The sequence below is a fragment of the Camelus ferus genome, chromosome 9 (assembly GCF_009834535.1).
Source record: "Camelus ferus isolate YT-003-E chromosome 9, BCGSAC_Cfer_1.0, whole genome shotgun sequence".
Classification (NCBI taxonomy): Eukaryota; Metazoa; Chordata; class Mammalia; order Artiodactyla; family Camelidae; genus Camelus; species Camelus ferus.
The window spans coordinates 11,643,947-11,658,575 of record NC_045704.1 but is presented as its reverse complement, the minus strand read 5'-3'; positions in this window follow the sequence as shown (position 1 = coordinate 11,658,575).

Genomic DNA, 14,629 nt, shown 5'->3' with positions numbered 1-14,629 from the left:
ATAGTGGTAGGAAGCAGAACCTCACCCAGGCGTGGAATTTCCAAACTAAGAAATATGATTCAGCTCCTCAGTGCAAAAATTGTTCTGAGAGTGCTAGCTAAATGCAAGTATAAAATAGAACCAAATAAGAGATATAAATACTAAGAAGGCTGTATCCTTATTATTTGCAATTACTGTGATTGTACATATAGGACATTCAAAAGTAACTGGAAATCTACTAGAAGCAATATGATAACTCACTAAGGTGTCAAGTCACACCACAGTTTTTCAATTTTAATGCTACTGACACTTGGAACTGGACAATCCCTCATTCTGGAGAGAGAGGAAAGATGTCCTGTCGGATGCTTTGCCACATCTCCATCCTCCACCCTAGGCAACCCTTACTAATACACCCATCCTCCGAGGTTGCAGCTCTCACTGGCTTCAGGCACCATCCTTCCCTTCCTTGCCCCATCAGATCTGGGAGAGGAGGGAGCAATGGCTTCCCAATGTTGGGTCCTTGGAAGCCATTGAGTCCTTTACCATCCCTTGTACTTAGGTCTCTCACCGTCCTTTGTTGGACCTCTTAATCCTGCTGCATCTCTGTCACTAGTCCCTCCATTAGTCTATGTTTAATGAGGTCCCTGACGGTGGCATTAGTTTTCTATTGAGATCCTGACTGATACATCTGCCCACTGAACCGTTTTCTTGCCCCTGTCTCTCAGGGATCAGTTTCCTTCTGCAGGTGAAGTACCTTCTTTCAGAGAGGGTTTACATTTGCTCTTCCATTTCGCATGGTACCACTTTTATTTCTCTCCCCGACCCCAATCCAGGAGTCAGCTGAAAACCTCAGCTCATTTTATAATCAGAGATAAGTAAATGCTCACTGGTCAAAAGCAGCTTGGAACGCTCTGCTTACTTCTCTGAGTTCTAAACTTCAACTGGGAAATTCCTCACTAGATTGTCATAGCTTTCATGATCTTGTGAAGACTGTGTTTTAGTATTTTATCCAGCACTTTTTTTCATACTGAATATTTTTTAAATATTTTTCTTGAAGTGCAGTTAGTTTACAGTGTTGTGTCAATTCCTGGTGTACAGCACAATGCTTCAGCCACATAGGAACATACATATATTCGTTTTCATATTCTTTTTAACCATAAGTTGCTACAAGATATTGAGTATAGTTCCCTGTGCTGTACAGTATAAACTTGCTGTTTACTGGATTTTGTGAGAATCCTCCTGTATTTCGAAATGAGAAACACTCTGCCAGAGCTCAGTAGGTGTTTTGTGTGAGTCGATGGGTTTGTAGATGTAATTCTTGGTGTATTTGTGGGAGAGGGCGAGCTGTGAATCTCTATTCCGCCATCTTGGCTCTGCCCTCTTATTCAGCACTTTTTGTTTTCAGCAGTAAAGTTGATCTAAATAACCTAGCCCACCATTATCAAAAATGAGAAAGCCCTGGTGGGGTGTATAGCTCAGTGGCAGATTGCATGCTAAGCATGCACAGGTCCTGGGTTCAATCCCCATGACCTCCATTAAATAAATACATACATACGTACATACATAACTACATAAATAGAAATTAAGGGCCACCCCCCCCAAATGTCTAAAAGCAAAAAAGAGAGAGAAAAGGCCTGTCCTCTCTTGTGGATTTTTTCCCCAAGATCTTTGCATGCACTGCTGTTTTGCATAATCACTTGGGAAGAATCTGTCCTTAAGTCTTGAATAAGAAATATGAAGATGGAGCAAGGCCATTGACTTTGTGTTGTATCAGTGTTGTATCAGTTATCTCTTGCTCCGTAACAAATCACCCCCAAACTAAGCTTCTTAAGACAACATACATTTGTTATCTCATAGTTTCTCTGGGCCAGGAATTTGAGCACAGCTTATCTTGGTCTTCTTCTCGGTTTCACAGTTTCTCACTAGGCTTCAGTGAAGGTGTTGATCCAAAGCCTGTCTCATCTGCAGGCTCTACTTGGGAATGACTCATTCATTGGTTCCATGCAACATTCAGTTTCTCACAAGATGTTGAAGTGAGGGTCTCAGCTTCTTGCCAGCTGTTGGCCAGGGGATTCCTTCAGTTTCTTGCTACATGGGCTTTCCAAAATGGTAGCTCACACTATAACCACTTACATCATTGATATATGAAAGTCAAGAAGGCAATAGGGATGGGGGAAGGTATAGCTCAAGTGGTAGAGCACATTCTTAGCATGCATGAGGTCATGGGTTCAATCCCCAGTACTTCCTCTAAAAATAAATAAGTAAGTAAAACTAATTACCACCCCCAACAACAAAAAAATAAAAGAAGAAGAAGAAGGCAATAGGGAGCGTTTGCTAGTAAGACAGAAATCCAGGTCCTCTGTAACCTAATCTTAGAAATGAAATGGCATCTCCTTCCTTTCCCCATATTCTACTGGTTATAAGCAAGTCACCAGGTCCAGCCCACACTCAAGGGGAGTTAGATTAAATGAGGACCTGAATATCAGGAAGTGGAGGTCACTGGGAGCCAGTTTTGAAGGCTGCTTACACTATAGTAATAATGTCTGCCTTTCCATCCCTGTCTCAGCTTTCAGTGGTGGTATTTACACACCAATTTCAGCACCTTGGTAGGAGCAGAATGATAACAAAGTTGTTTTTTTTTTTTATATCATGTGTGGAATACTTCCACTCTCAAAACACATTGGTTTGGCTCCTACAGTAAGTTCATCAAATAAACCAATTTCTCTATAAATGACTCTTGATTCTCAGTAATTCCTAATATGTTAGTATTGTCTTCTGCAACACATCTCATTTTTTTTTTGTTCAAGTACCACTTTGTTATTTTTGTTTTTAATGAAATATAGTTGATTTACAATGTTGTGTTAGTTTCAGTGATTCAGTTATAGATGTATGTGTATACATCTAGATTCTTTTTTTTTTTTTCACATAGCATAAACTGATACATATTTTATTGGAGGATCATAAAGAAACCACATTTCTCATTTGATGGTTTGTTACATAAGTTACTTGTTATATTTGGGAAATTTTAAATAGACAAGAAAAAATTTTAAAAATGTATAAAATCATATCCCATCCAGACAATTTTTTCTTCAAATGTATCAATATATTTGTAGGTACTGTTAAAGAATAAACATTAGGAACAGAGTATGTATGATTGGATATATAAATCAGTGTTCTTAAACTTCTACACAGAGTCTAAATTAATATTCATAGTATATTATATATAAATTTTAATTATGTATCAATCATTTATTTTCATTAATTTATATTCACTATCTTAATGTTCTATCAGATCTTTTTTTTTTTAACATTTTTTATTGATTTATAATCATTTTACAATGTTGTGTCAAATTCCAGTGTTCAGCACAATTTTTCAGTTATTCATGGACATATACACACTCATTGTCACATTTTTTTCTCTGTGAATTATCATAACATTTTGTGTATATTTCCCTGTGCTATACAGTGTAGTCTATTCTACAATTTTGAAATCCCAGTCTATCCCTTCCCACCCTCCGCCCCCCTGGTAACCACAAGTCTGTATTCTCTGTCTGTGAGTCTATTTCTGTCCTTTATTTACGCTTTGTTTTTGTTTGTTTGTTTTTGTTTTTGTTTTTTAGATTCCACATATGAGTGATCTCATATGGTATTATTCTTTCTCTTTCTGGCTTACTTCACTTAGAATGACATTCTCCAGGAGCATCCATGTTGCTGCAAATGGCATTATGTTGTCGGTTTTTATGGCTGAGTAGTATTCCATTGTATAAATATACCACCTCTTCTTTATCCAGTCACCTGTTGATGGACATTTAGGCTGTTTCCATGTTTTGGCTATTGTAAATAGTGCTGCTATGAACATTGGGGTGCAGGTGTCATCCTGAAGTAGATTTCCTTCTGGTTACAAGCCCAGGAGTGGGATTCCTGGGTCATATGGTAAGTCTATTCCTAGTCTTTTGAGGAATCTCCACACTGTTTTCCATAGTGGCTGCACCAAACTGCATTCCCACCAGCAGTGTAGGAGGGTTCCCCTTTCTCCACAGCCTCTCCAGCATTTGTCATTTGTGGATTTTTGAATGACGGCCATTCTGACTGGTGTGAGGTGATACCTCATTGTAGTTTTGATTTGCATTTCTCTGATAATTAGGGATATTGAGCATTTTTTCATGTGCTTTTTGATCATTTGTATGTCTTCCTTGGAGAATTGCTTGTTTAGGTCTTCTGCCCATTTTTGGATTGGGTTGTTTATTTTTTTCTTATTGAGTTGTATGAGCTGCTTATATATTCTGGAGATCAAGCCTTTGTCGGTTTCACTTGCAAAAATTTTCTCCCATTCCGTAGGTTTTCTTCTTGTTTTACTTCTGGTTTCCTTTGCTGTGCAGAAGCTTGTAAGTTTCATCAGGTCCCATTTGTTTATTCTTGCTTTTATTTCTTCTAGGAGAAAATTTTTGAGATGTATGTCAGATAATGTTTTGCCTATGTTTTCCTCTAGGATCTAGATTCTTTTTTTGATTTGTTTCTATTATAATATATTATGAGATATAGAGTATAGTTCCCTGTGCTATGCAGTCAATCCTTATTATTTATCTATTTTATATATAGTAGTGTGCATCTGTTAATCCCATACTCCCAATTTATCCCTCCCCTATTTCCCCTTTGGTAGCCATAAGTTTGTTTTCTATGTCTGTAAGTCTACTGTTTTATAAATAAGTTCATTTGTACCATTCTTTAAGATTCTACATATAGGTGATATATGATATTTATCTTTCTCTGTCTGACTTACTTCACTTAGTATGATAATCTCTAGTCCCACTGATGATGCCACAAATGGCATTATTTCATTCTCTTTTTCCTTTTTCAGTTTTATTAGGTAGAATTATTACAGTTTTATTTCATTCTTCTTTAATAGCTGAGTAGTATTCCATTGTACATATATACCACATCTTCTTTATCCAGTCATCTATCGATGGACACTTCGGATGCTTCCATGTCTTGGCTATTGTAAACAGTGCTGCTATGAACATTGGGGTGCAGGTGTCTTTTTGAACTAGAGTTATCTCTGAATATATGCCTAAGTAAATATTTATGCCTTTAATACTCATGCCAACACTCACTCTATTTCCTGATTTGTATAACTATTTGGAAGTTTTCAAATGTTGTTCCTGGGATGTAAAAGGCATAGTGTAGTGGACAGATTTCCCCCCTCAAGACTGAAGCATTCGTTCCTTCAGCTGCTGGGAGTGTTGAGGGCTTGAAGCTGAGTGTCCCCTCCCCCAGAGACTGCCTTCAGAGGCAGGAAGCCACCTGGATGGTCATTGTCCCCTTCCTGGGGGCTGCCCATATCCAAGGACTAGTAAGTGTGTAAGGTAAAGGTCCAATCCTCTTGCCAATTCAAGACATGTCTTTGGGGCCATCCAGGTGCAGTGCTCCTGCAGGATCGGCTGAGACCTCTGTTATGACTGCATGATAGTTCAACTTCTCTTGCTGCCTCGTGCTGCTTCCTTCATCCCCTTACAAGTGTTAAGCCTGAGAGCATGCCCCAAATAATTTCTTGAACTCTAAGTTTGTCTCAGACTCCTTTTCCTGAACACCCAACCTGCAGCCCACAGCCTCTCACCATCATCATTATTTCCTCCTCTAACTCCTGTAATTATATAATTACACACATACACACAGAGTTATGTTTCACCTGACAAAATCTTAACCTTGAATGCAGACACAACCTTTTCACTCCAAGTTATGCTAGGATGCTTAAATCTAAAAGTGACCATTAAGATCTCAACGTAAGATAGGAACAATCGGACTTGCTCAATATGACGAAGGTTATGACGCTGATTAGGTGTGATGGTAATCCAATCGATCACACATTCATCGCACCCACCCAAGTTCAGGGCTGCCAGAAATGACCTTCACGTCGGCGTTCAGTGTCTCAGCCTTCGAGAAAGAGTGAGATGAGGCTGCAGGCACGTAGAAAAGTCTGAACAGTTACCGAGGCTGAAGCTCAACTTAAATGTGAACCAGATATGTGTATATTCATGTGTGTGTGTTTACTTAAGCATAAACTAAAGGACGAAAAGATGTTAATGTGGATACTATATTGCTTTCCTAGGAATTCCATAACAAATTACCACAAACCACGTGGCTTAAAACAACAGAAATCAATTCTCTCACAGCTGTGGGGGCAGAAGTCAGAAATCAAGGTGTCAGCTCCCTTGAAGACTCCTTCCTTGCCCCTTCCGGCTTCTGGTGGTTGCCAGCAATCCTTGGCTTGGAGATGCACCACCCTGGTCTCTGGCTCCATCACCACATGGCCTTCTCACCTGTGTGTCTCCTCTGTGCCTTCAAACCTCTCTCTCCTTATGAGGATACTGGTCATTAGATTTAAGGCCCACCTCAACCCAGTATGACCTCATCTTAACTTGATTATATCTACAAAGACCCCCCCCCCAAGGTCACATTCACAGGTTCTGGGGATTAGGACTTCAACACATCTTTTATGGGGAATGCAACTCAACCCACAACAGATATCATACACGATTTAGGGTGGAGAGGCATCAGGGAGTCAAGAAAAGGCAATCAAAGGGAAAAGGCTGGGAGGGAGAGGGGACAAAGAATGTAGTAAATATATCTCCATAAGAATAAATTTTCTTGTTTATGTAAAATTCTGTGCATGGACAAGAAGAAATTAGAATAAAGAGCCAGCTCTCATTTTTTGTAGGAATAATAACAACAGATAATCCTTTTTTTGTGGTTTACTAGGTACCAGATGCTGTTTTAAGCACTTTACATTTATTAATTCCTTAAATCCTCATTTCTCAACTCTGTGCTGTAGATATGATTATTATCATACCCATTTCACAGATGACAAAACCGAGGCAGAAAGAGACCTAGTCCATAAAATGACTGAGCCAAGATTCAAACTTAGGCTTCAAAGTCTATGCTCTTAAACACCTTGCTAGACGTACAATAGAATTCTGTTCTTGGAAACCAAGAGCAGTCAATGTGCATACAAATGCTTGCATGTTTTAAAAGATCTTAAATAAAGTGTCAAGATGAAAAATGAAATCTTAGATTTTAATCAGCTCAGTGGGGGGTATCACAAATGAACGAATGCTCTGATTGGCCTGGATTGGGTCACACGCTTAGGCTACGTGTTTTGGGGGAGGGAGAAAGGAAGGGCCTTAGTGCTAGAACATTCTTATTAGAGTCACCAAGAGTGAGTTTCTCACAGGAAACAGGCTCTAATACCAGCGAAGGGAAAGTGGAGGGCAGCTGATGAGCTTGAAAAAAGGACACCCACTCCCTCTCCGGTCTCCTTGGACCTCAGAGGCACCTTCCCTCCCTCCTGCTGAGATGATGAGAACAGAGGAGCCGAAAGCCCTTTACCGTTCAGCTGAATAGAAGGCGTGGCCCCAAGGGGAAGAGACAGGCTGTGGAGAAACCCTCCTTCAAAATTTACACCAGCCCCCACATCCAGGAAAGGGTTAATAGCGGGACTACAACTTGTCATCTTCTTCCCACCCACCAGCACTACGCACACAGGAAAGGTGCCCTGTCCCCATTTCCTGCAAATCCACCAGGGGCAAGTTGCCATTTGGGATTATTTAATGGCCCAACAGGAGCATCTGTTGCATTTGGATCATCTGGTCTTTTGGATGCTCTGCCAGTCCAAGGATTATCGCACCTGTGGGGATTAAGTGGTGCCGCAGGATGATTGTAAATTTGGAGTTCATTGACACAACACTGTAAAATTATTATAAATCAATAAAAATTGTTTAAAAAAAAAGTTTGGAGTTCAACCCCCACATGGAAGGATTCTCTGACAGTGCTGTAGGATGATCCAGGGCCTGGGTTTGATCCCTCACATGGAAAGATTCTCTGCTGTTTGAAGTTCCCCCTTATCTGGCACCTTCTTTTCTACAGCATTGACAAGGGAGTCCTTGACTGAGACCTACTTCCAGGCAAGTTGAAGTGTCCTCCTTGCTCACGGTTCTTGTCCCAGGAACTTGGGGATGGACCTGTGAAGGGCAGGATGTTTCTATTTTCCACTGGCATGCTCTTCTGAGGGATAATAAGAAAGGCGGAACTTGTGTCTCAGGAGTTGATGGGAACGGTGGTCCCTGTATCTTTAGGGCATGGTAATTATGGATGTTGGGCATCAAGGACTGACAAGAACGTTGCACTGACAAGGACTGACAAGAACGTGTGCCGATATCTGGATATCTGATAAGGAACGGTGGAGCCTGAGTCTCAGGGATTTGTGGGAACTGCAGCAGCTAAGTCTTATGTGCCAAGGGATTATTTACCCTGTATATCAGAGAATGCTGGAAACAGTGTTTCCTGTGAGTCACTAACCAATGGTAATGCAGGCTTTATGTTTTAGGAACTAACTGGGAATTAGGTTCTTTTATCACAGAGGCTTAAGCAAGTCCCAGCCTAACCCATAAACCATTTGTTATTCATCCATCCCTCCATTCATTCGTTTAGCAAACATTCTCCTGAGCCCTTGCTCTGAGCCACACCTTATGCTGAGTGATACTGAGGACACAGAGATGACTCAGACCTTGACAGTGCCCTCAGTGAATTCCCAGAGACAGAACCAGACATGGAGAGTCACAACCCAGCGGGATCAGGGCCAGGACAAGGAGACAGCAGGGTGGTGCGGTTACCGTCCTGACCTGACTGCAGGGCATCTGGGGTGAATGTAGACTGACAAGTAACTCTGGATACCAAGTCAAGGCGCAGGGCCTGACAAAAGGTCCTTTTATCAAATGTGAACTTGTGTGCATAACAAGTCTAACCAGTGCCGGATCACAATCCCAGCTAAGTTGCACATTTTCACAGAGGCAGCCCACTTCCAAAGAAAGGGCATTGAACTTACAGCCAGAGAGTCCTGGGTTCGAATCCTGTCTGCCATTCACTTTGTGCGCCTGGGCAGTCATTATTCACAACCTCAGTTCCCTCATCCTTGAGTGGAGGTAAAAGAGTTCCTAACAATAAGATTGCTGTGTTGACTGAATAATATAATGCGTAACAAATACCTCGTCCAGGGCCTGTCCCTAAGTAGACAAGCAATAAAGGGTATGGCTGTCATTATTATTATTGTATCATTAGCACTTAATGACAAAATTTAAAGGACCTAGAAGTAAGGATTTATCAAATATTTGGGTTCAGAGTCTTAAAGGCATTGGGAGAAATCAGCAAAACACAAAAAACAAATAAACAGTAATTAGTATATTCATAATCATTAGTTTCTTTATGTTAAAAAAAAAAAACCCCTCCCAATTGACAGAGTAAGTCTGGATGAATAAATTTATACAGTGCAATACCACACAGCCACTAAAATGAATGAGGGAGCTCTATGAGCACAAATACAGGATTGTCAGGATTTGCTGTTAAAAAGTAAAGTAATAGGATCCCACCTGGGGACCAAAAATGGGGAGGTGGTATAATACTTGTGCATAGATGTAGGGAGCTCATCTGGAAAAAGAAATTGGTAAGCATAAGCTGGACCCCGCCCCCGGGGGGCGGGTGCGCAGGGGGCAAGGACAGGGTGGGAGGAAACTGCATTTTTCACTGTTGGCGCCCCAGAACCATGTACCCATCATTGCCTGAATGTCTTCCCTAAATGTTCCTCGACACCTAATGTCCAGTTGGTTCCAAGCTGCACACAGCATCTTCCCTCTCCTGTACCCTCTTCTTCCTCCTAATTCGACTTCAGGAAAAACTCTGGTCCTCTCAGTGTCTGGGCAAGACTTCTGGCTGTCCTATCTCCTCCACCTCCTCCATCCCCATCACCCGCCTACAACCTGTCAGTCCCCGATCCCTCACATTCTCTGCCCCACCCACCTCTTCTCTGTCCCCAGGGTCCCAGCCCCTGCTCAGGCATCCTCCTCCCCAGCCTCCCAGCCGCCAGCAGTCTCTCCCCCTCAACTCCTGCCCCACGGCCCCAGAGGAGTCTTTCTGACACCCGGATCTAACCCTGCCCCTCCCCTGGCTCACCACTCTCCCCGGCTGCGGGTCACCCTCAGGAGAAAGTTCCTACCCTGGCCTTCCCAGCGCTAGGGGACCTGGCACCGCCCACCACCTCAGCCTCGCCTTCCAGACTCCTTGGCTCGCGTCCTCTAAGGCTCCGGTAAGACTTGACGGCTGTGCTGTTCTCCCAGAATCGCCCCCTGGTTTCCTGCCTTTGGGCCTCTGCTGAAGCTGTGCCCTCTGGCTGTAACGCCCTTACTGCTCTCGCGCCCGCCCTCTCTCTCTCTCCCTCTCGGTTCTGGGAGGTCATGCCACAACCACCGCCTTCTCCGGGGGTCCTTTCGGCTGTCTCCAGCGCAAAGGATTCCTTCCACCCCTGGGCTCCCACAGCCGCTGGTCCCTCCGTCTGTCATACCCCGATCGCCCTGGATTGGAACTGTCTGCGTCTGGGTCTGTCTCCTCCACCAGATTGTGAGCTCCGTCTGCAAGGGCAGATATGGGTCTGATTCACCTTTCTGTCCCCTGTGGGTGGGTGGGTGGAGAGACCCAAGCGGAGGGAGGTGAAGGAGGCTGGGAGAGCAGAAAGGGGGAGAGAGAGGTAGGGGGGAGCAGACCCTGATGGGGTGGTGGTGGGGGTGATGTAAGGAGAAAGAAAGAGACGCGGAGACAGAGAGAGAGGAGAACGCACACGGCCAGAAGGAGGCAGGCGGGCAGGGAGAAGGAAAGGGAGGAGAGGTGGAGGGGACGAGAGAAAGCGGAGAGCGGACAGAGAACCGGCCCCGGCCGAGGGAGGAGGGAGGGAGGGAGGAGTGGGAGCGCCGCCGGCCCAGCCGCCTCCCGGCCCCTTTTGTCCCTTCCCTCCTCCCTGCGTCACGCTCCCCGGCCCGGCCTCCCCTCCCCGCTCCCTCCCCCGCCCCGCTCCTCCTCCCCGGGGCTGGATGGAATTTTTTCCCCTGGACCGGGGCCAGCTCCGGGGCAGGGGGGAAGCCAGGCCGGACTGGGCCGGGCAGTGGGGAGGGGCCGGGGCGGGGGCCCCCTGGGGAGGGGGCTGGTCCGGCGGGGTCCCGGGCGGGGGAGCCGGGCCCGCAGAGCCGGGAGGAGGCGCAGGCCGGAGGGAATCGGGGAGGAGGGAAGGAGGATGGCGGAGACGCCGGGAGGAAGGGGAGAGGCCGTCGGGCGGCAGAGGCGGGGAGAGGATGGAGAGCTGTCGGCGGCGGCGGAGCCTGGCTCAGCCCGGCCCGGGGGCTGCCCACGGAGAATCCCTTCCCCCTCGACGCGGGAGCGGCGGAGCCGTGAGTCTGCAGAGAGGGAGGGGGATGGGGCCCGGTGCCCGGACTCCAGGGTCCCTAGGGGAGGAGGCAGCCGGAGGCCTGAATTTCTAGTTTCTAGGAGGAGGAGGGGGCTGGGAACCCAGACTCCTGAATCCTTGGAGGAGGGGACTGGGGGCCTGGATTCCGGGGTCCAGGAGGAGGAGCGGGCAGGGACCACCTCCTGGATTCCACTGGGAGGAGGGAGATGGGGCCAGGGTAGCTAGGTTCGGAGCTGGAGGAGACTAGGGCTAGATGCCCTCCCGGGCCCTCAGGGAAGGTGGCGGGAGAGAGTCTGGCATTGGAGGTGCCTCTGGCAGCGGAAGGGTTAACGTCTGGCTGGAGGGGAGGGGGAGGGGCAGGGAAGGGGCTGCGGGGCTTTGAGGGGTCAAGGGTGAGCCTGTGCAAGTGGGAGGGGGCCGCAGAGGAGGGGGGGAGGTTGTCTGGGCTGCCAGACGGGCCAGGGTCAGCGGCGGGGGCAGGGGATGTCTGGCGGAGGAGAGGCCCAGCATCCAGGCTCCCTTGGGGACCCGGGATTCCAGGCCCCAGCCCCCTCCTCCCTTAGACTTGGGAGTCCACAACCCAGCCCCCTCCCTCAGAATTCCAGAATCCGAACCCGTAGTCCCCTTTACCCCAGGATCCAGGAGTCTGGGCCTCCAGCCTCTTCTTCCCTCAAACCTGGGGGGGTCCACATTCCAGCCCCGACTTCACGAAACCCTAGAGTTTGGGGCCCCAGCCCCTGCCTCCCCTGAACCCAGGAGTCCCCACCTCCTCCTTAACCCCAGCTGGAGTCCAGCCCTCTGGGGGTTAAGGGGGCGGGGCCAGCTGGTTGCCATAGTGCCAGACTGTTTGGGTTTGCTCTCTGACCCTTGGGGGCTCCCCAGGGTCTGTGGAGAGGGGGAGGGGGACCCAGACCTGGGGGAAGTCCAGCGCCAACCTTTTCCCCAAATCGGGCCTCTGGGCCCGGGGAGTTCGCGTCTCCACCAAGGCCTTGTCCAGTGACCTTGAACAAGTCCTGACCCGTCTCTGTGGGCCTCAGTTTCCCCAAGGAGAAATTTGTTGGAGGAGTGGGGAGATGCTCAGGTCCTACAAATCTTTAAGATTCTCCGCTTCCCCTCTCTTCTCACCCCCCTCCTCAGGCCCCAGGCAGCCCCGGGGCATGCTGGGAACCTAGGCCTGGGCTCTGGGCCAGGTTGTTGTGGGGGGGGGCGGGGGCAGCCTCCTCCCTTCCCCTTCCTCCCCACCTTGGCCTGACTCTCGCCCCCGCCTGAGGGTCTGGGAGGTTGGGAAGGAGGGACGGGGGATGCGAGCTAGGCCCGTAGACCCGTCTCTGGCCCCCTCCTCCCCCTTTCCTCCTCCGCCCCCTTCCCGCCTCTCCTCCCCCTCCTCAGCAGGTCGCTACCCCAGCCCTGGGCCCCTTCTCGAACCACCCCCACCCCACCCCCAGCTCCAGACCTGGCTCTGAGCTGCTGCGAGGGGGAGGGAGAGAGGGAAGGAGAAAGAGGGAGAGGAGAGGGGGGGAGGGAAGGGAGGAGAGAGACCTAGGAGGGAGGGAAGGAGAGAGGGAGAGAAAAGGAGAGAGACAGAGACGGAAGGAGAGAAGGAGACCGAGAGATGGAGAGAAGAGGAGGAGAGGGAGGGAGCCTGGCAGAAACAAGGGAGTGGGGAGGAGAGGGAGACAGGGAAATTGAGGGAGAGAGAGGAGGAGAGGGACAAAGACCGAGGGAGGGGGGAGGAGAAGGCGAGGGTGAAAGACAGAAGAGAAAGGAAAAGAACGAGAAAAGAGAGAGGAGAGAAGGGAGAGAACCAGGAGGGGAGAGAGGAGAGAGACGGACTGAGAAAAGGCCCTGGGAGGAGAAGGAGGAGAAGGCAAAGCGGAGGGGGAGGATGGGCAGGGCAGAGCCAAGGAGAAGCACACGGAGGCAGGAGGAGATGGAGACCAGGTAACATCGGAGCCGAGAGTGGGACCGAGCCGCGAGCGGCAGCAGGAAGAGACCGTGGGACGCTGAGAGAGAACCGGAAAGATGGACATGGTGCGGGAGACAGTGAGAGCAGCACAGATCGAGCCCTGGACAGGGGCGTAGGCTCTCAGGTGCACAGGCTCAGCCCAGGGATGGGGCGGGCGGGTGCTGGTCCCGCCGCCTGGCAGGCCTGGCCCCTCCCACTTACCGGCCGGCTGTAGCCAAGCCCCTTCCTTCCCCCTCTCTGGGGCTCAGCCTTCCCACCTGAAAAATGGGGGTGCTCAGGGCACCGAGTGCGCCTGCCTACAAGATGACAGGGGCCTGGGGCGGAATCAGCGCTCAGGGCTGGTAGCTGTCAATGTTGTAAATGATGAGAGGCCAAAAGAAGGGACGAGAGTGGGGGAGAAAATATCCAGAAAGACTTTGAAGGTTTTCTATACCGTGGGCAGCCTCCACCCTGGTCTTGGATTGCCATATCTGACAGGTAGGTAGGGAGCCATGTTGCCCAAGGGGCCAGACTCCAAAACAGGTGAGGTTCCCTCTGACCCGGCCTCCAGGAAGCCAGGCTGTGCCTTCTCCAAAGAGGCAGGCCTAGCTGGACTCCCGGGTTTGAGGGAGGGGGCTGGGGGCCTGGCCTCCTGGGTCCCCTGGGGAGATCGGGTCTGTGGACTTGGACTTCTGAGTCTGAGGGAGGAGGGAGCCTGGATTCCAGGGACCTTTGGGGAGGAAGGGTCCAGGGGCCTGAACTCTTGGGTCCGTAGTTAGGAAGAGGCCGAGGGACTGATTCCTGGGTTCCTTGGGGAGGAGGGGGCCGGGGGCCCGGAATCCTGGGTCCTGGCACCCACCCGTAGAACCGACCTTGCGGGGCCTTCGCCGCACACAAGCTCGTGTCTGTGGGTCCGTGTCGGGGGCTCACCATCGCGGCTGGGGCCTCCCCGGCCCTCCCCGCCCTCCCTGGCCCTCCGGGTCCCCGTCTGTCCGTCCATCCGTCTGTCTGTCCACCTGCCGCGCCCCCCGGGCTGAGGTAGGAGGTTGTATAGTTGAGGAGGACACCCACGGAGATCACTATACGGCCTCCTAGCTTTCCCCAGGCTGCGCCCTGCACGGGACGGCCCGGCGGGGACCCCCGACCCCGCTGCCCAACCCGCCGGGCTCAGGGGGCTGCTGCAGGGACCCAGGGAGGAGGAGCTGGGCTGCCCCTCCTGTCCTCTCCCCTGCATTCTTTCCTCCCTCTTCCCTCAAAGAGTTTCTCTCCCATCAAGAAATCTCTGTTTTGCTTTCTCGCTCTGTCTCTCCATCCTCCGTGGAGTCTGCACTGTGGCCTCTCAGGCGCTGTCTCCATCCGCCTCTCACTGTGCTTTCTGGGTCTCGGACCCTCCCAATTTCTCTCTGTGGCTCACTTTCTGTCTT